Genomic DNA, 27,005 nt, shown 5'->3' with positions numbered 1-27,005 from the left:
ATCTTCATAGTCCAACAGTCCGGCTAAAGGATATAGTCCGGCTGTCCGAAGACCCCCTAATCCAGGACTCCCTCAGTAGCCCCTGAACCAGGCTTCAATGACAATGAGTCCGGCGCGCAGTGTTGTCTTCGGCATTGCAAGGCGGGTTCCTCCTCCGAATACATCACAGAAGAGTTTGAATACAAGGATAGTGTCCGACCCTGCAAAATAAGTTCCACATACCACCGTAGAGAGTAATATTTTCACCAATCTAATCTGCTGACATGTTTCGGCAACATGACATCACGTCACGGCCCGGTAATTATTCGAACCGTTTTTCCTCAATCAGCCCCACACATAACGCGAGGCGGTTTCTTGACACGTCTTGTCAAATCAGAGATCATGTTCCCCTTATTACAGGATTCTCATCAATACGGACGTGGGTAACCCAACCGTGCCATCAATTACGGCGTTTGGGGGATAAGCGAGTTTTACCAGGCATGTGGGGGCGCATATTTTAGTCCGCCCTTATAAAGGGATAAGGTTTAACCTTTTCCAGCCACGCCTTCTTCCTCCTTGCTCATCCATTCTCGCGCACTCGAGCTCCAGTGCCCAAGCCCGCATCCTCCTCCTCAACTCTCTCCGAAACATGTCCGGAGCCGGAGACAAATGATTGGCCTCCTCCTTCACGGAGGGGCACACCAAAAAGTTGCATGGAGCCGGATATTTATCCGCGGACATCGTGCATCGGCTGCCACCTGCGGGGCATATCGTCCCTACCCCGGAACCTCATGAGAGGGTGGTTTTTCTTCATCACTTCCTCCGCGGACTGGGGTTTCCCCTCCATCCATTCGTCTGCGGCCTTATGTTCTACTACGGGCTGGACTTTCATGACCTGGCCCCGAATTTCATCCTCAACATTTCGGTGTTCATCGTCGTGTGTGAAGCTTTCCTCCGCACCCGGCCTCACTTTGGCCTATGGCTGAAGACCTTCAATATCAAGCCGAAGGTTGTAGGCAGCTAACAAGCGGAATGCGGCAGAGCCATGGCGGGCAAGATGCCCAACGTTACATGGCTCGAAGGCTCCTTCATGGAGACCATAAAGGGGTGGCAATCGGCATGGTTGTACATCATCGAGCCGCGCGACACCAACTGGGTGGCGGCCCCCAAGTTTCGATCCGGGATCCCCGCACGGCTCACTTCCTGGAAGGAGAAGGGTCTGTCCTGGGGTGCATCGGTGGAGCTGGACGGACTCCAGAAATGTATCCGGAATATGACAAACAAGAAGCTCAAGCTTGCCAACATAATCCAATCATGCTCATCTGCCGGATCCTCCCGTGCCAACAACGGGATTTTAACTTATGGGAGTTCGACCCGACCCAGCACCAAACTCTAAGCGAGCTCTTCCACACGACGCACAAATACGTCTGGAGGGTGCTGTTCAAGGGCGCCGAGGTCCCTCCCTCTCTCACCGAAGACCGCGGGCGAAGTGCGAAGCGCCCTGCGAATCAGGTAAGTTCTGTGCATCTGGTAGGATATTTACTTCCCATAACTTGACTGCGTGCGGGGTCTAAGCTCCCTTGCCTCTGACAGGACTGGTGGCGGCATCAGAGCAGATCAACTGTCCGCCCCCCTGCCCGAAGACACTATGGACGCTCTCCTGATGGAGATGCTGACTCCGGCTCCTTATAAGGTGCTGGAGAAGACCAAGAAGAAGGCCAAGGGAAGCCGAAAGAGTTCCCGGCGCCAGGTGTTATCGGACTCATCGTCCGATGACTCCGCGATGCACTCCTCCCATGAGGACCAGGAGGAAGATGAGGATGCTCCCCCTCCAATCAAGGGAGACAAGAAAAGGAAGGCCGCCCCAACTGGGGAGGCCGAAGGGTCCAAGAAGGGAAGGACTCTCCTTCCGGACTACTCCACCACCGCCACCGAAGGCGAAGACGAGTGGCTGCTCAGGGTCAAGCCCCTGGCGAAGTCGTATGTATTCGGATACCAGAGTTACTCATAGCGTACCATTGTCGCACTGCTTCTCCTAACGCCGAATAGAATTATGCAGACCACCCCAAGCCCGTATCGATGTATCCTCGTCGGACGGCTCCTTGGATTCGTCGGATATGGACAGCGATCCAGTTCCGACCGCCTCCTCCCCTTGCCCCACGGACAATGCCGAGGTATTGTCTCCAGGGGCACCAAGCCGGGGAGAGACAGTCCCAGAGGCGCCTCAGGGCGACCTTCCGGACTCCAAGAGCAAGGGAGGCAAGGCTCCCAAGGGCTCCAAGTTCGGCCCCCAGCCGGACACCACATCGGAACCTCCAATGGTTCCGGGCTCGAGCAGGCGGCCCCCTTCCAAAAGGGGTAAGACGCCCGTGCCGGTGACCTCTGTCCATCCAGAGGCACCGGACAACCTGCTGGAAGCGCTTCGCGGCGCTTCCATCGACGAAGAGCACCGCACTGTTATGAGTGCGGTGATTAAGAAGGTTCAGTCCGCCAAGAGCGGACTAACTGAAGCCTATGCCAGCCTTCTAACAGGCTTTGAGGTAAGTGTTTAAAATATAGGAAAAATATTACTGCATAGACAGTAGCCCCTGATGCTCTGTTCGGCGTTCAGAAAGAAAAGCCGAATAGAGGATCAAATAATATCTGCAGGAGTCTAATAAAAGTATGTCTATATGCGTATGCAGGCTTCGCTGCTGGCCTCTGCCGCACTGACCGCGGAGGTTGACGCACTGAAGCAGGACCTCGAAGGGTCCGAGAAAGAGCTCAGCCTTGCCAAGAGGAAGCTCAAGGAAAACAATGGTAAGTAATACCTTGTCTACAAATATATAAATATATAAAAAAGAGATGCGATTGCAAAATGACAGGATCATTATTAATGTGCCAGGGGCCACGACCGAAGTGGTGAACCTAAGGCAAGCGCTGTCCGAGGTTGAAGATAAAGCGGCCAAGGAGCGCACTGAGCGAGAAAAGCAAGAGGCACGGGTGGGCGAGGTGCAGCAAGAGCTCCAAGCTCTCGTGTCGAAGCACGATGCGTTGGAGCGTGACTCGAAGACGCAAGAGTCCGAGCTTGCCGCGGCCCTTGAGAGCGCAAAGAATGCCAAGGCAGAAGCCCAGAAGGCCCTTCAGGAGATTGAGGCGATAAGAAAGATAGTGGCGGGTAAGGCATTCTTTATGTAGAGCAAGCATGTGAAAGTGAATTACCTGTTACTTACCCGAGTTCGGAGCTCTCCAGGAGCGTTCGCAGATTTGCCCCGCAGCGTGTCGGACGCCGCGCAGTTTTACCACACCGAGGAGGGAAGCTCAACGGAGAAGCTGTTCTGGTCTCAGTATACTTGGACCGAACACCCGGTGCCCATGAGCTACCAGCTGAAGCAACTGGTCGAGCTGCACAAGGCGGCCGAACAGGCCATGAAGGGCTTCATAGTCCGGATGTGGCCTGGCGACGCCCTTCCCAACAGCTACTTCGGCTTGGTGAGGCGGCTTGTAGATGCCTGCCCACGTTTGGAAGTCATCAAGCGGTCCGTCTGCATCGAAGGTGCACGCCGGGCTTTCGCCCGTGCGAAGGTGCACTGGGCCAAGATGGACGCTGGGAAGCTAGTGAAGGAGGGGCCGCCACAGGGCAAGGAGCATCGCAACCCCAAGATGTATTATGAGGGTGTCCTGAAGGGTGCCCGTCTTGTAGCGGACGAGTGTCCAAAGGATGTAATATTTGAATAAACTTGCTCGTGTGATCCTGTATGATGAAAACTTGTTTCATATGCGCTATGCAACGCTTGATTGAATTTAAAATATTACCTTATGTTCGGTTGTTTATCAAATCTGAGAGATGGCTAGTCGTCGGCTTCTGCCCCCATGCCATGAGTGCTGGGGTGTTCGGGATAAACCTGAGCACTCTTGTTCCCATTGTTGGGTCCTTCAAGGGAGGTTCTTAGCAGAACGAACAAGGCAATCGGACTAATAATGCTTTATCATTCTCACTTAGCCATAGAATTCTATAATTTTAAATTTCGGCGAAGCCCCTGGTATTCGGAAGGCCGAAGTCGGGGCGCTATACACGCCTTAAGCCAGACAGAGCCGACTCCTCGCTCTAAGCGGCATAAGTCTTTAGGGACTCGAAACCTCTCGAACAACGACCAGTCTCTCACCTTATCATGACAGTGAGTTTTAGCTTTCTCTACTGAGGTGCTTAGCCCAGTAGAATCGGGGCACAATCGCAGTAGTTCTCCCAGTGCTACCTTAGAGTGGAATGTCAGGTACCAAAACATGGGGGCCGGGCAAACCCAACTATTGACCCAAGACATGATTCGGAGCTGATGCATATAATGCTATAAGTTCGGGGTGCCGCACTGTTGAAAGTGTTCGGACTTCTCACGCCGTATTATGGGGTATGCGTAAGCCCCTAGCGTATTGTCCGTACCAGAGTGTACGGGTGCTGGGTGTCATGAATGAGCACATATATATAAAATAGAAGAATGCAATAATAGTCTTAGTGCTATGCATTGTTTATTCAAAAAAGGTGCGCTAAAGCAACATGATACAAGTAGTGCAATAAGTAAAAAGTGGGACTATTTGACATGTCCCCTCCAAGGGCAAGCCGAGGAACGGTATTAAAGCAAGTAATTCACTCGTTGTCGTAATCCACCTGGGAGTTCCGTGGTGCGACGTAGCTTTCTGCCTCCTTGGTTGCTGCATCATGGGTCCGGCAATCATGCCGCCGGACAGGATTTCCAGAGATTAAAGTCCTGAAAGAGAAAAATAACAAAGCGGGAAGCCCCTAGTGCGGTTGAGCCGTGTCTTGGGGCGTGCCGTAGTCGTGCCCCCTCCCTACCTGTCCCATGGTATTTCCAATGCGTAATTATGTACGTGGGGCACATATTTAGCTATTTGGCTGGGACTGGGGTGGGGGCCGCATTGCTACGCGACCTTAGAACGTGCCAGGCGGTCTAGTTGATGATTACTCCGAGCGCACTTTGTCGGATTTCGGGTTCCGGCAGACCCTTGAGGTTCGAACACTGGGTTGCGCGCGGAGATTTCTCCTTCTACCTACCTGCACCCCTCTGCCTTGCTAAGATCTAAGCTATGGAAAGAACAGCACAAGAGACACAGGGTTTATACTGGTTCGGGCCACCGTTGTGGTGTACTACCCTACTCCAGTGTGTGGTGTGGTGGATTGCCTCTTGGGCTGATGATGATGAGCAATACAAGGAAGAGCAGCCTCGCGAGGGTGTGTTCTTGGCTGGGGGGATGAACTGCTAGGAGGAGTTCAGTCACCCTTCTCTCTCTCTCTTCTTGATTCTCTCTCCGCTTTCGATCCTAGCTAGTTTCTCTCTTGGCTTCTAGATTCTCCCTTCTTGATTCCGATCCCAGCTTGTTTCTGGGTTGGCCGATTCTAGATCCCTCTACCCTGTGGGTGGCTAGTCCTATTTATAGGCAAAGGCCCTGGGCCTCTTCCCAAATATTGAGCGGGAAGGGCGCCAACAATTGGCCATTTTGAAGGGGAACATCTGGTACACTTATCCTGACTAAAGTTGGTCCTCGCCTTCCAAAGGCTCTGGTGGTGACGCTGGCTTGGGCTCCACAATGACTTCCTCCCTGCTGTTGGACTGGTCTTGGTCTCGTTGCACCGAAACGGGTGTCTTTGCTTGATGCTCTCGCCTGCGCTTGCTCCCTTTGCACCAAAGAGGAAAGGAGGACACTGCGCGGCTGGCGCCTGCCTGGCGCCTTTGGTCATCTTGGCTTGCGTCACGGGCACCTCGTGAGGTACCCCGCCTTGATCTCTCCGCCTCCTCGCGAGCCAGCCTGATGAGGCCGTGCCTGAGGAAGCTCCATGTCTTCCGCCCCGCGAGGCTTGGCCCCTCGCGAGGGTCTTGGGTCTGTGTTGATGAAGATGGGCCATGCTGGGCCCCTCCTCGAGCCACGCCGCAGGCCGCAGGCAGGCAAGTCTGGGGACCCCCGTTCCCAGAACACCGACAGTAGCCCCCGGGCCCAAGGCGCGCCCGGACTTGGCCATGCAGGGAGGCGAAAGGGCAAGTGCGAAGTGCCGCGGGCCCTAACAGCCTGCGGCCTTGGGCACCGCATGGCGGTTGATTGGACGTGGGCGTCTCCACTTCCCCACGGTGCCTCGGCAACTGCACGGATTGGACAAGTCCCTGCATGCAAAGCGGGTCATGATTACCTGCGATCGTGGGGGCCGACGGTTGGCCCTCGCCGGTTATAAGTACGGATCGGCGCGCGCTCTTCTAGTTCATTCCCCTTGCTTCTCCTTCTTCTTCATGGCCCCGTCGAGGAGTTTCTCGGCCGCAAAGAAGGGGAAGGCTCGCCAGGTTGAGCCTGCCTCTCCCCCGCCCAAGCGCGGCCGAGGGCGCCCTCGCAAACATCCTGTGGCCACCACGGCAGCTCCCCGCGGCCGTGGAGACCATTTCCAGCACGGTGACGGGCGGACTGCTGCAGCCGGGGGGTGCGCTTCGGTCGCGCGTTCTCCTAGGCCGCGCTTTCGCGCTGCAGAGGTGCTGCCGGAGTTTGTTGTGTGGTCGGCGGAGCCGACTAGCACCAGGCTTCAACTTCCTCGCTTCCTCCTCGGCGAGCTCCCGGTCGGCGCCCCGGGCGGCCTCTGGCTTCAGGCAGACGGCTGCTGCAGCCGGGCCTCATGGGCTTCACTGGAGGTCTCCGTAGCCGGCAGCCTGGTCTTGACCCGTGGTTGGCAGACGTTTGCCCGCGCGCGTGGCCTGAGCCGTCAGTGCACCCTGCACTTCAAGTTTGACGGCGATGCCACCCTCTACGTGAGGGTGTTTGGGGAAGATGGTCGCCGCGCAGGGTGCTGCCCTGAGGACGACGACCGCGGCCGGGAACCCAGCCCCGACGATGATGGAGAGGACAGCGCTCGCGTGATTGGCGGTGCTCAGGGTTCCCCAAGCTTCACCGGTTCTTCTTCAGGCGGCGACTCTTCTAGCGATGGCCGCGGTCAGCCTCCACGCCGTCATACGTGCTTGGGAGGCGGTAGCATGTCTGCCCACCGTCGCGCTTCGGTGAAGCGCGAGAGGGAGTCTGCCTGAGCCCCGGAGGCAGCTCGAGTCTTCCGTGCAGGCCGGTGTGAGGCGAGCTGCGCCTGATTTGTTCTTTCTTTTCCTTTTTCCTGCATAAAAAGACAGTAGCGTGGAGCCCCGCGGGGGCGTGTTTGGGTTATTGCTGTTAATCATCGCTCTGCTTCTGTTATCGTGCCTTCCGGCTACGTGCCCGCGCGTGGATAGTTCCCGGCCCCAGCCATGGGGGGGCGACCGACCCAGGCCCTGTGTTCGTGTCGCGGTGCCCGTGGGGCACGGACTCGAGGGGTGCTCCTGTAATGGACCCAGGTCGCGAAACCTTTGAACGACTAGGACAGGAACACTCGCGAGGGCGCTCGGCTGCCACCCTCGCGAGGCCTTGCATAAGAGAAATCGAGGCAGGAGAGTGAAAAGTCGAAGAACCACGAGCCAAAGACGGCAACAACTTCAATAAAACTTCGAATGAGAATGAACAAGCCAACTGCAGAAAGCAAATGAAAAAGCCGCGTACGACACCTAATCTAGTCTTCGACGTCTTCTCACTACCACGGAGCTAAGTGCTGCCACTGGGCGTGGGAGGGAGCCCCAGGGCCTGAGGCCGGCGCTCCTGAGACTCCGGGGCGTGTACAACCCCAACTCATTATTACGTGAGAGTGTCACGGGCGGCGAGCTTCACAGGCGTTGGCCTTCTTCATAGGCTCCGGGCCTTTCTTGGGGGAAGCAGGCTTCACGGGCATTTGCCCTCTTCACAGTCTCCGGGCCCTTTCCAAAACGCGACAGCTTCACAGGCATTCGCCTTCTTCATAGGCTCTGGGCCTTTTCCAAAACGCGACAGCTTCAGAGGCATTCACCTTCTTCACAGGCTCTGGGCCTTTTCCAAAACGCGACAGCTTCACAGGCATTCGCCTTCTTCACAGGCTCTGGGCCTTTCCCAAAAAGGATTATCTTCACAGGCATTCGCCTTCTTCACAGGCTCTGGGCCTTTTTAGGGGTAGAACCTCCGGAGGTGCTGGATGTTCCATGCATCCTCGACCGGCACCCCCTCCTGAGTCTCCAAGCGCGCGGAGCCGGGCCTGGAAACATGAACAACCTTGAACGGGCCCTCCCACATGGGAGAGAGCTTGTGCAGTCCCTCCCTGGAGAGAACCCGCCTGAGCACGAGGTCTCCTACCTCGAGAATTCTGTGGCGGATGTTGCGGCAGTGATATCGTCGCTGTGCTTGTTGGTACCTCGCTGCTCGCAGTGCGGCTTCTCGGCGATGTTCCTCCCCCAGCACGAGGTCCATCCCCCGCATGGCGTCCTGCTGCGCCTCGTCGAATGCCAGGACCCGCGCGGAGCGACGTCTGACCTCGTGAGGGAGGACCGCTTCGGCTCCGTAGACCAGGAAGAACGGGGTCTCTCCAGTTGGCTTGGTCGCGGTTGTGCGGATGGACCACAACACGGACTGAAGCTCGTCGTACCAACCTCTGCCGCAGGCCTCCAGCTTCTTCTTGAACGTCCTGGTCTTGAGGCCCCTCAGGACCTCTGTGTTGGCTCGCTCGGCCTGGTCGTTGCTTCGGGGGTGCGCCACCGAAGCGTAGCATATCTGTGTTACAAGGTTAGCACAATATGTTTTGAAGAGGTTACTGGTGAAATGCGAACCGTTGTCTGTGATGATGCGGTTCGGCACCCCGAACCGGCTCACGATGCCCCTGATGAACTTGACCGCGGAACCCGCGGGGATGGTGCGGACGGCCTCTACTTCAGCCCACTTGGTGAACTTGTCCACGACGACGTAGAGGTAGCGGTAGCCCCCTGGCGCCCGAGGAAACAGGCCCAGGATGTCCAGCCCCCAGACTGCGAATGGCCACGAAAGGGGTATAGTCTGCAGGTCTCCTTCCGGCTGATGGATTTGCTTGGCGTGGAACTGGCAGGCCTCACAAGCTTTCACCAGTTCGACGGCGTCATTGAGTGCGGTGGGCCAATAAAACCCACTGCGGAACGCCTTGCCGACGAGGGTCCGTGATGATGAATGATGTCCACAGTCTTCGCCGTGTATATCTTCTAGCAGTTCCTTTCCTTGCTCCCTGGAGATGCAGCGCAGGGATACATCGTTTGGTCGCTTCTGGTAGAGCTCTCCATCCTTGATGCAGTATGCCGTGGCCTGCCATGCCACACGCTCCGCTTCCTTCTCCTTCTCCGGCAGGGTCCCTTGTGTTAAGTAACTCCGGAGCTCCGTGATCCAGCACCCCTCCTGAGGTTCCATTGTCAGGAGCAGGCGTGCTCCTGAGGCCGGGCCACAGACTGGGGCTCCTGAGGCAGGTGGCTGGGGGAGCTCCTCCCGAGGCTGAGCCGTGTTTGACAATGATGGCAGGGCTGAGGGCTTGAAGAGCCGCTTCTCGAAGACGCTAGGCTCCTGAGGTAACCGCCTGGATGCCCGTTTGGCGATGTCGTCGGCCTCCTGATTGGTGCCACGGGGCACATGCTGTAACTCCAACCCCCAGAACTGCTTCTCCATCCTGCGGACCTCCGCAAGGTAGGCTTCCATGTGCTCATCTTTTGGCTTGTACACCTTGTTGGAGAAATTGACAGGGAGCTGCGAATCGCCCTTGATGGTGAGGCGTTTCACCCCTAGGGCAACTGCGGCCTTCAAGCCCGCTATTAAACCTTCATACTCCACTATGTTGTTGGAGACCTTTTCACCTTGCTGGAAATAGAGCTGTACAGCGTAGTAGAGCTTGTCCTGAGTGGGCGATATAAGCACCGCCCCAGCCCCAGCGCCATGCCTGGAGAACGCCCCATCGAAGTACATGACCCAGCCTTCTGGCGCCTCGCTTCCCCGGGAGAGGGACCGATCCTCGTCGTCCTTGAGGCCTGGTGCCTCCGTCCATTCTGCCACAAAATCTGCTAATGCTGCTCCCTTGATGACTCTGGTCGTGCTGAATTCGAGCTAAAACGCTTGCAGTTCTATGTTCCACTCAGCAACCCTTCTAGCTGAGTTAGGGCTCCTGAGCACTCTCTCCAGGGGGTATGACGAGACGACCTTGATGGGGTGACCTTGAAAATAGTGCCGCAGCTTGCGCGAGGCCACCAGTAGTGTGAGGAGGAGCTTCTGAGGCATGGGGTACCGTGCCCTCGCGTCCCTCAACACCATGCTGATGAAGTACACTAGGTGCTCAACGAGGATGGGTGCGTCAGTGCTGGTGGCGCCCCCCGGAGACCATGGTGCCTCCTGAGGCGATGAGGCCTCCTGAGGCTGGCCATCTGGGAGAGGGGCCTCTTCCGCCTTCGGTGCACTCCTCTACGGCGGCTGATCCTCCTCAGCCGTGGTGGTGGTTTCTATGGGCCTTCATTGTTCCTGTTTTGCCTTGTCCCGGGCTGCTGCTGTGGTTTTGATTCGACGCTCCTCCCTAACCGCCACCAGGGCTAGCGAAGTAGGGAGTGGCGGCGAGGTAAAGCACCAGGGGCTCTTGAGGGCGCGGAGCCACCATGACCGGAGGGCTGGTCAGGTATCTCTTGAGATCCTGGAACGCCTTGTCGGCCTCTTCAGTCCATTCAAAGGGCCCCTTTTTCTTCATTAGCTGGAAGAAGGGCAGCGCTCGCTCCCCCAACTTGGAGATGAGGCGCCCTAGCGCGGTCATGCGCCCAGTGAGCTTATGCATTTCTCTGAGGGTCTTTGGCGGTCTCATGTCCTCGACCGCCTTGACCTTTTCCGGGTTAGCCTTGATGCCTCGGTGGGACATGAGGAAACCCAAGACCTTGCCCGAGGGGACTCCGAACACACACTTCTCTGGGTTGAGCCGCAGGTTCACTGCGTTGAGGCTCGCGAAGGTTTCCTCCAGGTCTTGTATCAGGGTCCTGGCCTCCCGATACTTCACCACAATGTCATCGACGTAAGCCTCAACATTCTTCCCGAGCTGCGGGCCTAAGGTGATGTGCATCAGCCACTGAAAGGTCGCCCCTGCGTTACGCAGCCCGAATGGCATGCACATGTAGCAGTACACCCCACACGGGGTTAGGAAGGCTGTCTTTTCGACGTCTTCTACCGCCATCTTGATCTGGTGAAACCCAGAGAAGGCATCCAAGAAGCATAGCAGGTCGCATTCTACGGTGGAATTGACGATCTGGTCGATGCAGGGGAGCGGGAACGGATCTTGCGGGCATGCCTTGTTGAGGTTGGTGAAGTCGACACACATGCGCTCCTTCCCTCCCTTCTTTGGCACAATGACAGGGTTGGCCAACCAATCCGGGTATCGGACCTCGCGAATGACCCCAGCGGCTTCTAGTTTGCAGGTCTCTTGGATGATGAAGGCCTGCTTTTCTGTGGACTGCTGCCTTGCCTTCTGCTTCACAGGGCGCACGTTGGGGCACACGTTGAGGTGATGCTCGATTATGCTCCTAGGGATCCCCGCTAACTGGTCAGGCTCCCAAGCAAATACCTTCTTGTTTGCGCGCAGGAACCTGACCAGGGCCTCCTCCTGCTCGGGCTCGAGGTTGGCACCTATGGTGAAAGTGGCATGGGTGGACCCGTCCTCATCGACGGGTATCTGCTTGGTTTCTGCCTTGTCTTGGGTGAACAACTATTTCTTCTTGACAGGTGTACCCCCTTGGGCTCTGGGGTCTCCGAGTCGGCGGGCTGTGCCGCCGCCGCCGTCTTGAAGGCGAGATTGAGCACTCGCAGCGCGTCTCCGGTGTCCCCGTGCACGGTGAGGACACCGCTGCTCCCAGGCATCTTCATGAGGTTGTAAGCCGGGTGCGTCGCGGCCATGAACTGGGCCAGCGCTGGGTAGCTGAGGATGGTGTTGTAGGGGAGGCCGATGGGGGCGATGTCGAAGTCGACCAGCTCCGTGCGGAAGTTGTTGTAGGTGCCGAAGGTTACTGGGAGCCGGATCTATCCCAAGGAGCTGGATGATCCGCCCCCAACGCCTGAGAAGGGCCGGCTGGGTTGCAGCCATTCCAGGGGTATGCAGAGGACGTTGAAGGCCTCAACCGAGAGCACGCTGAGGCCCGCACCGCCATCGATGAGAGTTCTGGTGACGGCCACCTGGCAGATGGTGGGGGTGCACAACATGGGGAGCGCACCCGAGCAGGCCGAGTTGGAGGGGTGGTCCTCCGAGCTGAAGGTCAGGCCGGCCTTGGGCGCCGCCCGGTCCAGGAGAGCCCCCTGCCGCATGGAAGCGGCGCTGACCCGACGGATGAACGGCTTGACGTGGTGACTTGTAGGCGGCGCTTGCGAGCCGCCCAGGAGGGCCGCGACGACTGGGGGTGTTGGTGTAGCGTGGTGGGTGGGGAAGAGGCTGCAGAGCTCTTCCCAAGAGGCCACGGAGGCTGCCGGCAGGTGGAGCAGCCATGCACGTGGAGCGCCGGTGAGGGCCGTGGGGAGCCAGTTGGCCATGACCCTATCGTCACCTCCAGCTTTGAGGATGGCCTCCTCGTATGCCAGCAAGAAGGCCAGCGGATAGTCGCGCCGCTGTAGCACGGCGGCGTCGTTGGGTTGAACTTGTCCGGCCACCGTACCGTTGCAGGGCTGGGGCCAGGGCTCGGAGCCCCTTGGCCCCCGTGCTGGCACCGGTGGCCGGAGCAGGCGACGCGCTACTCATCGCGAGGCAAGTCGTGGCGGTGGCGGAAGGGAAAACTCCGGTGCACCCCTACCTGGCGCGCCAAATGTCGGATTTTGGGTTCTGGCAGACCCTTGAGGTTCGAACACTGGGGTGCGCGCGAAGATTTCGCCTTCTACCTACCTGCACCCCTCCGCCTCTCTAAGATCTAAGCTATGGAAAGAACAACACAAGAGACACAGGGTTTATACTGCTTCGGGCCACCGTTGTGATGTAATACCCTACTCCAGTGTGTGGTGTGGTGGATTGCCTCTTGGGCTGATGATGATGAGCAATACAAGGAAGAACAGCCTCGCGAGGGTCTGTTCTTGGCTGGGGGAATGAACTGCTAGGAGGATTTCGGTCACCCTTCTCTCTCTCTCTTCTTGATTCTCTCTCCGATTTCGATCCTAGCTAGTTTCTCTCTTAGCTTCTAGATTCTCCCTTCTTGATTCTGATCCCAGCTTGTTTCTGGGTTGGCCGATTCTAGATCCCTCTACCCTGTGGGTGGCTAGTCCTATTTATAGGCAAAGGCCCTGGGCCTCCTCCCAAATATTGAGCGGGAAGGGCGCCAACAATTGGCCATTTTGAAGGGGAACATCTGGTACACTTATCCTGACTAAAGTTGGTCCTCGCCTGCCAAAGGCTCTGGTGGTGACGCTGGCTTGGGCTCCACAATGACTTCCTCCCTACCGTTGGACTGGTCTTGGTCTCGTTGCATCGAAACGGGTGCCTTTGCTTGATGCTCTCGCGTGCGCTTGCTTCCTTTGCACCAAAGAGGAAAGGAGGACACTGCACGGCTGGCGCCCGCCTGGCGCCTTTGGTCATCATGGCTTGCGTCACGGGAAACCTCGTGAGGTACCCCGCCTTGATCTCTCCGCCTCCTCGCGAGCCAGCCTGATGAAGCCGTGCCTGAGGAAGCTCCGTGTCGTCCGCCCCGCGAGGCTTGGCCCCTCGCGAGGGTCTTGGGTCTGTCTTGATGAAGATGGGCCGTGCTAGGCCCCTCCTCGAGCCACGCCGCAGGCCGCAGACAGGCAAGTCTGGGGACCCCCGTTCCCAGAACGCCGACACACTTGAAGGTGTCCGGGTCTTGAAACACCGAACTGGTGGATTGCCTTAAGAGGCTGCTTTGCACTTCTGCTGCGAGGGCCGCAGTGTGCTCCTCCGTGCAGAGAGAGCGCTCTGTGTTTCCATTAACTGTGATGACCCCTCGAGGTCCTGGCATCTTTAGCTTGAGGTATGCATAAAGCGGTACCACATTGGATCTCGCAAATGTGGTTCGCCCGAGCAGTGCATGATAGCCACTACGGAACAGGACTATATCGAAGATTAATTCTTTGCTTTGGAAGTTATCCGAGGATCCGAAGACCACTTCCAGTGTAACTGAGCCTGTGCAATGGGCCTCTACACCTGGAATGACTCCTTTGAAGGTCGTTTTTGTGGGTTTGATCCTTGAGGGGTCTATACCCATTTTGCGCACTATATCCTGGTAAAGCAGGTTCAGGCTGCTGCTGCCATCCATATGGACTCGAGTGAGGTGAAATCCATCAATGATTGGGTCTAGGACCAGTGCGGCAAATCTGCCATGACGGATACTAGTGGGGTGGTCCCGGCGATCGAAAGTGATCGGGCAGGAGGACCATGGGTTGAACTTTGGGGCGACTGGCTCCAACGCATATACGTCCCTGAGCGCACGCTTCCGCTCCCTCTTGGGGATGTGGGTTGCGTATATCATGTTCACCATCCGCACTTGTGGGGGGAACCTCTTCTGTCCTCCGGTGTTCGGCTGCCGGGGCTCCTCCTCGTCATCGCTATGTGACCCCTTATTTTTGTTTTTGGCATTTAACTTGCCGGCCTGCTTGAACACCCAACAATCCCTGTTGGTGTGGTTGGCTGGCTTGTCGGGGGTGCCATGAATTTGACACGAGCAGTCGAGTATACGGTCCAAACTGGATGGGCCCGGAGTGCTTCTTTTGAATGGCTTTTTCCATTGACCAGGTTTAGAGCCTTTGAGTCCGGCATTGACTGCCATATCCTCGGTATTGTCGTTGTTAATGCGGTGCTTATGTTTGTTGCGACGTGACCTACCATTCTGTCCTTGGTATCCGAAGTACCATGGTTCTTTGATATGTTATTGCTGCGAGCCAGCCAGCTGTCCTCTCCCGCACAAAAGCGGGTCATCGGTGTCATGAGGGCTGCCATAGATTTCGGCTTTTCCTGGCCAAGGTGCCGGGCGAGCCATTCGCCGCGGATGTTGTGCTTAAAAGCTGCTAGGGCCTCTGCATCCGGACAGTCGACGATTTGATTTTTCTTTGTTAGGAACCGTGTCCAGAATTGCCTGGCCGATTCCTGTGGCTGCTGAATTATGTGACTCAACTCATCGACATCTGGTGGTCGCACTTAAGTGCCATGGAAGTTGTCGAGGAATGCGGCTTCCAGATCTTTCCAACAGCCGATGGACTCTGCTGGCAGACTGTTGAGCCAATGCCAAGTTGGTCCTTTGAGTTTGAGTGGGAGGTATTTGATGGCGTGTAGATCATCACCACGAGGCATGTGGATATGCAAGAGGAAATCCTCGATCCATACCGCAGGATCTGTTGTGCCGTCGTATGATTCTATATTTACGGGTTTGAAACCCTCTGGGATTTCATGATCCATTACTTCATCTATGAAGCATAGGGGGTGTGCGGCGCCTCTGTACTGGGCTATATCGCGACGCAGCTCCAATGTGTCTTGCCCGCTGTGTTCGGCCCGGCGGGACTTACTTTTACTGTATCCGGCGTGGCGATTATCGTCTCGCATAGTGGCGCGCCCTCTTGATCCGTAGATCGATCTTGCATGTTTTGCTTTGTCCTCCAATACATCTCACAGGTCTAGCGTATTTCCCCATGCCTTGACATTTTTATTTGCGTGGCGTCTAAATGCGGGCTGAGCTTTTGGCTGAAATGCCTCTCTATCGCGGCCAAGAGGTGGCCGGTCAGCCGCATCATATGCTGGCGATGTAGGTTTGAGTGTGTCCTCCTCCAGTCAGGGTAGCAACCTGCACTTTGGGTAACTCTTGGAGGGGCGTTCGAGTTTATATTCCTCGGCCGCAAGGACTTCAGTCCATCTATCAGCTAGCAAATCTTGATCAGCTTGAAGCTGTTGCTGCTTTTTCTTAAGGCTGTTTGCCGTGGCTATAAGTTGGCGCTTGAAGCGCTCTTGTTCGACAGGATCCTCTGGCACGACGAATTCGTCATCGCCGAGGCTTACCTCGTCTTCAGAGGGAGGCATGTAATTATCTTCCCTCGCCTCTCCATCTGCCGCTCTCTCAGGAGGGCTGGCTTCTCCGTCCTCCTGCTTTGTATCTCGTTGGAGGGGGTTGTTGTTGTCTTCGGCACTGTCCGGAGTGCTGTTATCTTCGGTGCCGGTATCACCACTTTTGCCTTGGCGGGACTTAGAGCGGCGCCGCTGACGTCGGCGCTTGGGTTGCTTCTTGGAGGGGTCATCCTCCGCTGTCTCGTCGCCATTGCCTTCTTTGGGTTTGTCCACCATACATATATCATATGATGAGGTGGCTGTCCAGTGCCCTGTGGGCAGTGGTTCCTCTTCGCCTCCCGCATCGTCGTCCATACCGTCGATGTCTTCGGAGTCGAAGTCGAGCATGTCGGTTAAATCATCGACAGTGGCTACTAAGTGGGTGGTGGGTGGGCGGCGAATTTCTTCGTCATCCGCATCCCAATCCTGCCGGACGTAGTGCGGCCAGGATTCTCCTGACAAGGAGATAGACCTCAATGAATTCAGTATGTCACCGAAGGGTGAGTGCTGAAAAATATCCGCGGAGGTAAACTCCATGATCGGCGCCCAATCGGATTCAATAGGCATGGGCGCAGGCGGTTCGGAGTCCATGGCCGGAGAAGGGTCCGGCAATTTGGCAACACGGCTCTCGTGGAGGGTAAGGTTGAAATTCGGCTCGATCGCCGCTGAGGGTACGGCCTCCATGGCGGGGTCTATCCACCCGTCCATGGATGGCTCGATCGGCTCCGAATTGAGGGTCGGAGCGGTTGCCGGTGCGATCTCCTGAACACTGTCCGATGGCAGAGCTAAATCATGCTCATCGAGGCCGTGTGGCGCACTCGGCAGGGGCTAGAATCCACCGAAGATCAAGTCTCCGCGGACATCGGCCGTGTAGTTTAAGCTTCCAAACCTGTCCTGATGGCCAGGGGCGTAACTCTCGATTTGCTCCAGATGGCCAAGCGAGTTGGCCTGCAGTGCGAAGCCGCCGAACACAAAGATCTGTCCGGGGAGAAAAGTCTCACCCTGGACTGCATCACTATCGATGATCGTAGGAGCCATCAAGCCTAATGGCGACGACAAAGAGGAACTCTCAATGAAAGCACCAATGTCGGTGTCAAAACCGGCGGATCTCGGGTAGGGGGTCCCGAATTGTGCGTCTAAGGCTGATGGTAACAGGAGGCAGGGGACACGATGTTTTACCCAGGTTCGGGCCCTGTTGATGGAGGTAAAACCCTACGTCCTGCTTGAATTATTCTTGATGATATGAGTATTACAAGAGTTGATCTACCACGAGATCGGAGAGGCTAAACCCTAGAATCTAGCCTATGGTATGATTGTATGTTGTCCTACGGACTAAAACCCTCGGGTTTATATAGACACCGGAGGGGGCTAGGGTTACACAAGGTCGGTTACAAAGGAGGAGATATCCATATCCGTATTGCCTAGCTTGCCTTCCACGCCAAGTAGAGTCCCATCCGGACACGGGACGAAGTCTTCAATCTTGTATCTTCATAGTCCAACAGTCCGGCTGTCCGGAGACCCCCTAATCCAGGACTCCCTCGCATCTTATTTTGCTTAGTACGACAGTAGCATTATAAGATGACCCCTTACTAAAATTTCAAGGTATAAGTATTCTCCCTGAGTATGTGATGACCCACAAGTATAGGGGATCAATTGTAGCCTTTTCAATAAGCAAGAGTGTCGAATCCAATGAGGTGGAGAAGGAAATGACAAGTTTGTTTTCAGCAAGGTAATGTTTGCAAGTGTTGAAATCGTAAGTAATATAGTAGTTTGATAGCATGATATTTTGTACCGTGCATGTAATGATAATAGTAACAAAAGTGTAGAAAGGTAGCGCAATACTTTTGATGCAAAGGACAAGACAAAACAGTCTCTTATAATAAGCAAAGGATTCTTGAGGGTACACGGGAATTTCATCTAGTCACTTTCATCATGTTGATTCAATTCGTGTTCGCTACTTTGATAGTTTGATATGTGGGTGGACTGGCGCTTAGGTGCTGTTCTTACTTGAACAAACATCCTACTTATGATTAACCCCCTCGCAAGCATCCACAACTACGAGAAAAGTATTAAGAATAAATTCTAACCATAGCATTAAACTTTTGGATCCAATCGGTCCATTACGGAATAGCACATAAACTAGGGTTTAAGCTTCTGTCACTCTCACAACCCATCATCTAATAACTACTCCACAATGCATTCCCTTAGGCCCAAATATGGTGAAGTGTCAGGTAGTCGACGTTCACATGACACCACTAAGGGAATCACAACATACATACTATCAAAATATCGAACACATATCAAGTTCACATGATTACTTGCAACATGATTTCTCCCGTGACCTCAAGAACAAAAGTAACTACTCACAAGTGATAAACATGCTCAAGATCAGAGGGGTATTAAATAGCATAATGGATCTGAACATATAACCTTCCACCAAATAAACCATATAGTAGTCACCTACAAGATGTAATCAACACTACTAGCCACCCACAAGCACCAATCTATAGTTCCGGTATGAAGATTGAACACAAGAGATGCACTAGGGTTTGAGAGTGATAACCCACAAGTATAGGGGATCGCAACAGTTTTCGAGGGTAGAGTATTCAACCCAAATTTATTGATTCGACACAAGGGGAGCCCAAGAATATTCTCAAGTATTAACAGTTGAGTTGTCAATTCAACCGCACCTGAGAGACTTAATATCTGCAGCAAAGTATTTAGTAGCAAAGTAGTATGGAAGTAACAGTAACGGTGGCAAAAGTAACAGTAGCAGTTTTGTAGTGATTGTAACAGTGGCAACATTAAAGTAACTAAGCAAAGATCAATATGTGAAAATCTCGTAGGCAATGGATCAGTGATGGATAATTATGTCGGATGCGATTCCTCATGCAACGGTTATAACATAGGGTGACACAGAACTAGTTCCAGTTCATCAATGTAATGTAGTTATGTATTCCGAATATAGTCATACATGCTTATGGAAAAGAACTTGCATGACATCTTTTGTCCTACCCTCCCGTGGCAGCGGGGTCCTATTGGAAACTAAGGGATATTAAGGCCTCCTTTTAATAGAGTATGACCAAAGCATTAACACTTAGTGAATACATGAACTCCTCAAACTACAGTCATCACCGGTAAGTATCCCGATTATTGTCACTTCGGGGTTAACGGATCATAACACATAATAGGTGACTATAGACTTGCAAGATAGGATGAAGAACTCACATATATTCATGAAAACATAATAGGTTCAGATCTGAAATCATGGCACTCGGGCCCTAGTGACAAGCATTAAGCATAGCAAAGTCATAGCAACATCAATCTTAGAACATAATGGATACTAGGGATCAAACCCTAACAAAACTAACTCAATTACATGATAAATATCATCCAACCCATCACCGTCCAGCAAGCCTACGATGGAATTACTCACGCACGACGGTGAGCATCATGAAATTGGTGATGGAGGAAGGTTGATGATGACGATGGCGACAGATTCCCCTCTCCGGGGCCCCGAACGGACTCTGGATCAGCCCTCCCGAGAGATATTAGGGCTTGGCGGTGGCTCCGTATTGTAAAATGTGATGAATCCTTCTCTCTGATTTTTTCTCCCCGAATGTGAATATACAGAGTTGGAGTTAAGGTCGGTGGAGCACCAGGGGGCCCACGAGACAGGGGCGCGCCCAGGGGGGTAGGCGCGCCCCCACCCTCGTGGACAGGGTGTGGCCCCCTGGCCTTGATTCTTTAGCCAGTATTTTTTATATATTCCAAAAATATTCTCTGTTGATTTTCAGGTCATTCCGAGAACTTTTATTTCTGCAGAAAAATAACACCATGGCAATTCTGCTGAAAATAGCGTTAGTCCGGGTTAGTTCCATTCAAATCATGCAAGGTAGAGTCCAAAACAAGGGCAAAATGTTTGGAAAAGTAGATACGATGGAGACGTGTCAGAGAGGAGATGGTGCTGTTGAAGATGTTGATGGAGATTGCTCTCCCCAAGATGGGAGAGTTGTTGGTGATGATGATTACAATGATTTCCCCTCCGGGAGGGAAGTTCCCCCGACGGAATCGCTCCGCCGGATGGCAAAATTGCTCCTGCCCAAGATTCGCCTCAAGATGGTGGCGGTCCATCCTGAAAGTCCTCTCTTTTCTTTTTTCTAGGTCAAAATGACTTATATACCAGAAGATGGGCACCAGAGGTGGGCCTGGATGAGCACAACCCACCAGGTCGCGCCTGCGGTCCCAAGCGCGCCCTGGTGTCTTGTGCTCACCAAGGTGGCCCCCTCCGGTACTTATTTGCTACAATATTCCTCATATATTCTATAAAAAATCCCCATAAAGTTTCAGCTCATTTGGAGTTGTGCAGAATAGGTGGCCTGACGTAGCTTTTCCAGGTCCAGATTTCCAGCTACCGGAATTCTCCCTCTGTGTGTACCTTGCATATTATGAGAGAAAAGGCATTAGAATTACTCCAGAAAGCATTATTATGCATAAAACATCATAAATATTAGTAGGAAAACAAGATGCAAAATGGACGTATCAACTCCCCCAAGCTTAGACCTCGCTTGTCCTCAAGCGAAACCGAAATTGAAAAACATGTCCACATGCTTAGTGAGAGAGGTGTCGATAAAACAAAATACGGACATAGAAGCATCATATGAATTATTATAACAGCAACAAATTTCAACATAAAACTTTTATTATAGAACTTTTATCATAGAATTCTCATGAATAAGTAACAATTCATCACACGATCGAAGTATAAAGCATAAACTCTATTGGAAACCAACACACTATGTTCTTAGTCAACTTTGCAACTATAATTCATCATGTTTTCAGGAAGGGTCACGTATCGGAGCCTTTAGGCAAGTCCACATACCCAACCATCATATAGTCTCCTATGATTGCTAACACTCACCGCATACACATGAGAAAAACATTTCAACCGGACACATAGAAAGATAGGGGCTTATAGTTTCGCCTCCCAACGTATTCACCTCAAGGGTGATGTCAGCAATAATAACTCATGCTACCCATATTCAACTGGACATATGTTCCTAGATCTTTCCTCGCCACATGATGCTTGCCAAAGGAGAAAAGTAAAAGGAAATAGAGAGAAAAACTTTGACTCTAGCATACAAGTAAATACACAAAAGTAAAAGATATGCCCTTCGTAGAGGGAAGCAGAGGTTGCCATGCGCTTATTCGTTTGTACAACCCCTTAGTGCAAAATAATGTCACATTGTATTGCCCCTTGTGATGGCAACCTTTATTATGCAGTCTGTTGCTTTTATTCTTCACCATCATAAGTTCGTACAACGCTCAATTTTCTCTTACACTAAATGATCTCACACTTTTAGAAGCAATTTTTATTGCCTTATTGCACCGATGACAACTAACTTGAAGGATCTTGCTCAATCCCTAGGTAGGTATGGTGGACTCTTGAAAATAAGATTTGGGTTTAAGGGTTTTTGGATGCATAAGTAGTATCTCTACTTAGTGCGGAATTTTTGGCTAGCAAAGATGGGGGGGGGGGGCAAGCACAACATGTTGAAGGATCTATGACAATATGACTTCTACGTGAATATGAACGAACATAAATCATTACGTTGTCTTCCTTGTCCAACGTCAACAATTTTGGCATATAATATTTTGATGGGGGCTCACAATCACAAAAGATTTCCAGGATAGTGTATTTATATGTGAATCTTCTCTTCCCTTATTGTAACATCCTAATTTTCAATTGGATGTTATACATAGGTCATCATATGCATAACATATTTTATTTGCATTTTGGTTGTGATCCTAGAAATCGTAAGCAACTCAAGGACCCAAGGAGAGAGTTGGGGATTTCATTTATTTTCATATTTGAAATTTTTCTCAAATTTGAAGAAAAGGATCAATTTGGTTTTAATAAATTTCTCTCCAATTATTTCCAAAATTTAAATTAAAAGAGAGAAGATAATAGGCTTTCTTCAAAAAGAGAGGAATATTGGTGGAAATTTTGTTAAATCAAATAAACATTTTATTTGGATTTTTTGGAGTCCGTTGACGGTGTCCTGGACTAGGGGGTACTCACCACATCGTCTCCCGACCAGCTGGATCGGGCCGAGGACCCCATGGCAGTTCACTCATGGGCAACTTCGGGCAGCCCATGCCGCACACGAGGAAGATTTCACAAGACTTGACGATCAAGACAAGGACTCCTCTCCACCAACGTATTCGACTAGGACTCGTTATCCTAGTCCTCTGGTACATTATATAAGCCGAGGCCAGGCTAGTCGCTAGATTATTATGACATTATTTATCATACCCTCAGGTTTTAGACCACAACATATGATCTCGAGGTAGATCAACTATGTACTTGATACTCCATCAATATAAACAAGAGCATGACGTAGGGTTTTACCTCCATCAAGAGGCGAACCTGGGTAAAACATCATCCCCTTCGTCCCTGTTACCATTGATCCGAGAATCCACAACTCGGGACCCCCTACCCTGAGATCTGCCGGTTTTAACACCGACAATGGTGCTTTCATTGAGAGTTCAGCTGTGAGATCGACAAAGGATCAATGGCTCGCCTGTAGATCAACTGCGACGTCTTCGTCGCCGGCTCGACTGGTCACCTTGGCTTGACTAAGGACTGTGCCCCACCTCCAATCGTCATGTTTGGACGAGGGCCTTCATCAAACATCAACTCCGATCTCTATCATGATCATGGAGGAATCATCCTTGGAGCTCAGGGGATCAACGTCAACATTGCCCTCGGGCGACCGTGCTGTTCTTCTGGACAACAAACTTGTATCCGCTGTCACTACCTCCTCGAGCATTGCTTTGACGATTCCTTTGGTGAAATTGTGCAGAATTGAGTCTACAAAACCCTGCAAAATTTCGTCGCGTTCCAATGGAGCAATCTCCGCCGATCTCCGATATACCGGAACCCTGTCGAGTCTGGACGGGAATCAGGATGAGTTTAGGGTGTGGTCTCCAAAGCCCAGCTCGGAGGTTATTTGGAAGATCAAACCGTTCATCTGCTTCGGAATTTCCATATCTACCACCTCTCAAAATTTCAGCTCGATCCGACCTTTCAAACTCCGGGAACCTTCCGACTAGTGCATCACTTTTCGGATCTGTTTTCTGCGCGAATACGAATCCGACCTGAGATCATCTCTCTTCATGAATGAGATATTAGACAACCTTTTTGGAATAATCTCTTTCTAGGGTATTGTTTTTTGTTTCCGAACACATGCTCATGAATTTTGCTCCTTTTGGGAGGTAATCTTCACCGTCATGCTGGTGTTAAACTAGTCCGGCAATATTGCTTCACGGCTGCCGACCTGCACTAGACACGTTGTCGCTTTGTTGAGCCGAGCTCAACTTCTTCGGATCGTCATCTCGGCGAGCCGAACAATGAGTTCGGAATCGCAATGGATAAATCATCACCAACATCGCTGATGGACCGGGGCTTCACCATATCTTCATCAAACCTACTCCGGTGACTTCGGCGTCACCAGCCGACCTGCTTCGACTCATCGGCTGACATGAAGGCTTCGACACCTCTGCTCGATCGGGGACTTTTCTATTTCTTCATCAACATACTCCGGTGACTCCGGCGTCACCAGCCGACCAGCTTCATCATGTTAGCTGGACCGGGGGCTTTGCCTCGGCGAGGCAACCTTTGCCAGCATCGCCATGCCATCGCGTTATCGCCCATCAGGCAATGGGTGTGCGGATCGAGTACCAATTTTGGGAGTCACCTTTCTTTGGATTGCTACAACAAATAAATCAGGTACTACTAATCCTAGTAATTTTTGTTTGTTTGGGTTTATTTTCTTAGGATTGCGAGCCAACCCGAGGAATTATTACTCTGGTTTGTTCCATCATATGTACACAAGTCTATCAAATGGTAGCTGCATTAGCGACTGTCGCGTGGTGGTTCGGCTTTGCCATGCCTTTACCGCATCACGCTGACGCCCTGCATCGACATTGACCTCGGCGCGAGGCCACATATCTTTAAATAAATTATTTTGCATAAATTAATTACGCGAGGATTTTTACATATTTATATTATTATTGTTGGACTACACTATTTTACATGTGTAGGTAATCAACTTCGACTGCGTCACGCGGTCACTTCGGCAAGCCGACGTCATCGTCCCAATCGGCCTAAATCGGCTCGCGTGATCACCTTGTTGGTCGAATTGCCATACCGACATGTTCGGTTGCCTCAGGACTTCGGCATCGCTGAGGGAGCTCTACCTCATCGAGTGTTCGGCACACATGCCATATTTCTTTTATTACTCACTTTGGATAAATTATTAATCATGCATCCTTTAAAAATATATTATTATTACTATTATATCCGGCTTGCACTATCTTCTGTGCACAGGTAAATGATCTGGATTGGGCAGCGCTGTCACCTTGGCGTATCGACATACCACATCACCTCGGCTGGACCGGGGGCTTTGTCATCACTTCAATAACCCATGTCGGGTACTTCGGCGTCACACTGCCGGCCTACATCGGCCGTTCTATGTCGCCACTTCGGAGCGTCGAGCTCTTTGCTCTACCACCTCGGGACCGGCTTGGGGCCTGGTAGCTCATCTCGCCGTAAGCTCGGACCGCATCATCAATACCGAGCACATTAACCAGCTAAGTCGCTTTCATGCTCAAAAACTTTTAGTTTTCAATTTTGTTCGGTACGACCAAGAATTATACTTTTTTTGGCAAAAAGTTGTTTGTGAAAAACCTCCTTGTCAAAACTTTGTTTGTGACACACAAATTCAAATACCCCGATTACTTGGGGGCTTCCTTTATGAAGCCTTTTCTATTGCATATGATTATACTTGTATGGCTTCGTTCCTTGTTCGTGTATTACGCCACAATATGCACCATGTTGACTTAAGTGTTCTGCAAGCTGGGTTGCCTTGCTCCTGTGTTTACCCCTACGTTCCCGATTGTTCGGCTAGGGAGTAAAGGGAGCACCTCTGCGATTTTCACGATCTGGTCTTCCGAGCTCGGACCTCAGACTGGGTGAAGCCGAAAGCTAGCGCTCTTATTGTTTTCAATCATGGTCAGCACACAACGGAACTCATGAGTACTAAAATCTATTGCACAAGTCTCATAGTAACAATGGGCAACCGAAGAAAGGTATCGATGGGGGTACTATTTTCTTCGAAGATGCTTCCTACACTTCGTCAGTAATATAACATATGTTCCCTGAGCGCGCTTTGTCTGTTACAGCCTTATGGCCTGATTGCCGGGTTATCGGAAGCACCATCGATATTCTTGACAGGTGGAGTACATAACACTTTTCGACCCTTGACCGAACAGGGAGAAGCCGACGGTCGGTTAAGACATGTTTAAAAGTTCGGCTGAACACAGATATGATATAAGTACTTCCGTACATACAATCATTATACATAAAATTTTTCTACCCAAGTTTACTAGGGGCTCTTAAATTTATATGAGCCATTTTATAGTAAATGTGTTTTCTTCCTAGTCGTTGCAAAATCTTTTTCTATCACTCCTTTTTCGACGCGAGTGTGTGGTCAATAGCCGGATAGCCCATTTTCTCTCTAGTGACCGCTCGAGTTTAGTTCGCTAAACTGGTCTAACGAGCAGTACTCCGCCTTCGGGATAGGATGTTGCACCCGTAGGTTGACCCACTTGAAGTCTTGAGATCGGATGTGTCATATTAATGCATGACAGAAGCACAAAAGTAAGACAAATTTTCAGATTTGCACCAAATGACTTGATTTAGTTCAGGGAGTAAAGTTTTTACTGAAGTTTTTTGGTTTTTCAAGCCTATGGCACTTTTAAACTATTTGTTTGTTTCCAGCATAAGTCTCGTAGTGCAGCGCTGGACACCTTTAGAGATTCGGCACAAAAATTCTCGGATATTGCTATATATGCATCGGTTTCAAATTGTGTCTTTGGTCAATAGTTTGGTGGCCCAGCTCCTGTGCTTGCCTCCTACGTTCCGCTTGTAGGGGAATGTAGTAATTTCAAAAAAAATCCTACGCACATGCAAGATCATGGTGATGCATAGCAAGAGAGGGGAGAGTGTTGTCCACGTACCCTCGTAGACTGAAAGCGGAAGCGTTAGCACAACGCGGTTGATGTAGTCGTACGTCTTCATGATCCGACCGATCAAGTACCGAATGCACGGCACCTCCGAGTTCTGCACATGTTCAGCCCAATGACGTCCCTCGAACTCCGATCCAGGCGAGTGTTGAGGGAGAGTTTCGTCATCACGACGGTGTGGTGACGATGATGATGTTCTCCCGACGCAGGGCTTCGCCTAAGCACCGCTACGATATTATCGATGTGGATTATGGTGGAGGGGGGCACCGCACACGGCTAAGAGATCCAAGGGATCAATTGTTGTGTCTTTGGGGTGCCCCTGCCCCCGTATATAAAGGAGTGGAGGAGGGGGTGGGCCGGCCCTCTCTATGGCGTGCCCTAGGGGAGTCCTACTCCCACCGGGAATAGGATTCCCCCTTTCCTAGTAGAACTAGGAGCCCTTCCAAGTATTAGGAGTAGGAGAGAAGGAAAGGGAAGGGAAAATGAGAAGGAAGGAAGGGGGTGCCCCCTGCCTAGTCCAATTCGTACCAGCCCATGGGGAAGGGTGCGGCCACCCTTTGAGGCCTTTCTCTCCTTTCCCGTATGGCCCATTAAGGCTCAATATGTATTCCCGTAACTCCCTGGTACTCCCGAAAATATCCGAATCACTCAGAACCTTTCCGATGTCCGAATATAGTCGTCTAATATATCGATCTTTACGTCTCGACCATTTCGAGACTCCTCGTCATGTCCCTGATCTCATCCGGGACTCCGAACTCCTTTGGTACATCAAAACACATAAACTCATAATATAACCGTCATCGAACTTTAAGCGTGCGGACCCTACGGGTTCGAGAACTATGTAGACATGACCGAGACACGTCTCCGGTCAATAACCAATAGCGGAACCTGGATGCTCATATTGGCTCCTACATATTCTACGAAGATCTTTATCGGTCAAACCGCATAACAACATACGTTGTTCCCTTTGTCATCGGTATGTTACTTGCCCGAGATTCGATCATCGGTATCTCAATACCTAGTT

Source organism: Triticum dicoccoides, chromosome 3A (assembly GCF_002162155.2).
Source record: "Triticum dicoccoides isolate Atlit2015 ecotype Zavitan chromosome 3A, WEW_v2.0, whole genome shotgun sequence".
Taxonomy (NCBI): domain Eukaryota; kingdom Viridiplantae; phylum Streptophyta; class Magnoliopsida; order Poales; family Poaceae; genus Triticum; species Triticum dicoccoides.
This window is presented reverse-complemented; position numbering follows the sequence as displayed.